The following is a 3,230-nucleotide window of genomic DNA, read 5'->3' on the forward strand; positions in this document are numbered from 1 at the left end:
ATTCATGTATGTGTTGTAGGGTGGTGTTGGCCGGAGCTTCAAGAATTTGGACCAAAAAGTGGCGGCTAAAGTTTCTTAGATCTAAAATTCAAGGAGTTTGGAGATATGGGAAGAGGAGGTTGTGGATATTATATGGTGTTAATTTGGAGGTGTTTGGAGGTGGTCCGCTGCCGGTGGGTGATTTTCGGCGGCGGCAGCGGCGATGGAGAGAAGAGAGAGAAGAGAGAAGAGAGAAAGAGTTATGGGTGAAATGAGGGAATTTTTCAGATTTTTGAGGCTTTAAATACCTCTTGAGAGATCAAATATGAACCATTAGATCAATGGGTGATCAATGGGTGAGATTTGATCTTGGGTCACTTAATGAAACGACGTAGTTTTGAGGCAAAACTACGTCGTTCCGGACCCTTTCAAAGGCAGCCCCTTATCTTGCACTTTTGGCCACTTTCTCTTTCAAATTTGGCCCAATTTCTTTCTTAATCCTACTTATTAAACTAAATTTACACAAACAAATAAATTAATTAAGTAACTTATTTAAATGATCAATTAACTAGATTAATTCACCAATTGAATAGTTAGTTAATTCCTAAAATGCACAAATAAAGAAAGAATTATTTTTTGGTATTTTTATGATAGGAAATATGCAATCAAAGACACAAAAATTGGGAAATATAATTAAAGCAACAAAACCCTAATGACTTTAGGAGGTGTTAAAATAGTACAAAAATTAGGTATTCACAGCTGCCCCTCTTTGCTCGAGAACATGAAGAGTTTTCGTGCAAAGAAAAGTGAATGCCATGGCTAATTTTTGCTCTCATATTAATCCAATGAAAGCATTTTTTTTAAAATGGTGACCGAACCCTGCTTCCGAGGTAGCCTACATATCCTTATTTAGAGGAATCAGGTCACTATATATAGTTAACTAATTAACTAACTAATTGAGGTCTTAACTACTTTCTAATTTCGATTAATTAAAGCTGTAAAAAGACTAATTAGCTGCCCTTCCTAAGTTACTCCTTTCTCAACACTCTCCCTCCAGCTACATGGTGCAAAAAAGTTGAGAACTCCTAGCTTGGAACTTAAATGTTCATGTTGAACTGTGTTGAGGCCCTTGGTAAGTATGTTTGTTTGTTGATCTTTGGTAGGAATATACTTTATTACTATCAGTCCTTGCACTTTCGTTTCTCTTATAAAATGACAGTCTATTTCGATGTGTTTGGTTCTCTCATGATATGCAGGATTGGCTGCAATCTGCATAGCATCCTTGATATCACTGTAAACTTCAATAGGTAGATTTACTTCAATTCCAATTTCTTGCATAAGTCCTTGTAGCCAAATGAGTTCAGCTATTGTGGCTGCAATGCTTCTATATTCAGCTTCTGCGGAACTCTTAGATATTATGGTTTACTTCTTTGATTTCCAAGAAACCAATGAATCTCCAATCTTGATCAAGTACCCTATTACTAATTTTCTGGAGACTGGACATGCAATCTAGTCTGCATCACAGTAGGTTCTGATAATGTTTTTGTTTGTGCTTGATAGTAGAATCCCTTTTCCAAGTTGATTTTTGATATACTTAACAATTCTCATAGTTGTTTCCATGTAAGATCTTTTAGGTTGCTGTAAGAACTGATTAAGAGTTTGTATAATGAATGATATATCAGGTCTGGTCATAGTCATGTAAAGTAGTTTGCCTATCAACCTTTGGTATGAGTATTAGCAAGAAGTTCATTTGATGAGTGATCAACACTTTTACAATGATCATCATAATCTTTTGTTGTCAGTTTAACATGAATATCTAAGGGAGTTACAAAAGGTTTAGCAACACTAAGTCCAAGCTCTGAAATAAGCTCCAGTGCATATTTTCTTTGATGCATCTGTATCCCCTGTTTAGATCTTGCAAATTTAATACCTAGGAAGCATTTTAACTCACCTAGATCCTTTATTTTAAAAGCATGTTGCAGTGTGTTCTTTGTTTCTTCAATCAGACTCAGACTATCACCTATTATAAGTATATTATCAACATACACTAACACCATAGTAGTGCCTTCACATGTTTTCTTGATAAATAAGGAGTGGTCAACCCGGCTTTGTTTGAACTGAGACCTTGTCAATGCTTCAGTCAATTTTGCATTCCATTGTCTTGGAGCTTGTTTTAGACCATACAAGGATTTGATGAGCCCGCACACTAGTTTCTTCTTTCCCCGGCTCTTAAATCCTTGTGGAAGCTCCATGTAAATTTTATTATATAGGTCCCCTTGAAGAAAGGCATTATACACATCCATTTGATGTATATGCCACTGCTTTCCAGCTGCAATTGCTAGTACAGTTCTTACTGTCTTCATTTTAACTTGTGGTAAAAAAGTTTTTTGATAATCAATCCCCTCTATTTGGCCGTATCCCTTTGCTACTAGTCTGGCTTTAAACCTTTCAATTTCACTTGTAGCTTTGTATTTTACTTTGTAAATCCATTTACACCCTATTGGTGTTTTAACTTCAGAAAGAAAGACTATATCCCATGTATGATTACTCTCTAAGGCATCAATTTCTTCTTTCATTGCTTCTATCCATCTTTGATCTTTAACAGTTTCTGAGTAGTTTGTAGGTTCAATTACAGTTGAAGAAGTGGCTATGTATGCTTGATATGTTTAAGACAGTCCATCATAAGATATATATTTTGATATAGAATAGGGGACTTCTTGATGAATATTGAGTGAAACAAAATCACTCAACCATATAAGTGGCGTTTTTTCCCTATCATATATTTTATATCTAGCTTGAACTATTGGAGATGTGGTCTGAGTGGAAGAGTTTACGTTTAGGAAATATGTAGGATGGCATTTCTAAACCTAAATTCTGGAAATCTTGAGTTGAATTTGTATGTGGTTCTATAGATTGATGAGCATTTTCTTCTTAGATTTGAGGTTGCTCATGTGTATCCTTTGATGTATAGTTAAGTTCTGGTTCCATAGTGTTACTTGGAGGTTGAATTGATCTATTTGTTGATTGATCATGTATCTGTACACCCTGAGGCACTGAATATCTTCCAGGATGTGATGTTATTGAGGTTGGGAATATATGTATTGTGGAATCTTCTTTCCTCTTAAAGGGAAACTCTGAATACTACATCCATATTAACAAAAAAAATCACATCATTTAGGTCATATAATAAGTAACCTTTCTGAGTTTCTGCATATCCCATGTGGATTGTAGTTTTGGTTCTTGACATCATT

The sequence above is a fragment of the Nicotiana tabacum genome, chromosome 4, assembly GCF_000715075.1.
Source record: "Nicotiana tabacum cultivar K326 chromosome 4, ASM71507v2, whole genome shotgun sequence".
Taxonomy (NCBI): Eukaryota; Viridiplantae; Streptophyta; class Magnoliopsida; order Solanales; family Solanaceae; genus Nicotiana; species Nicotiana tabacum.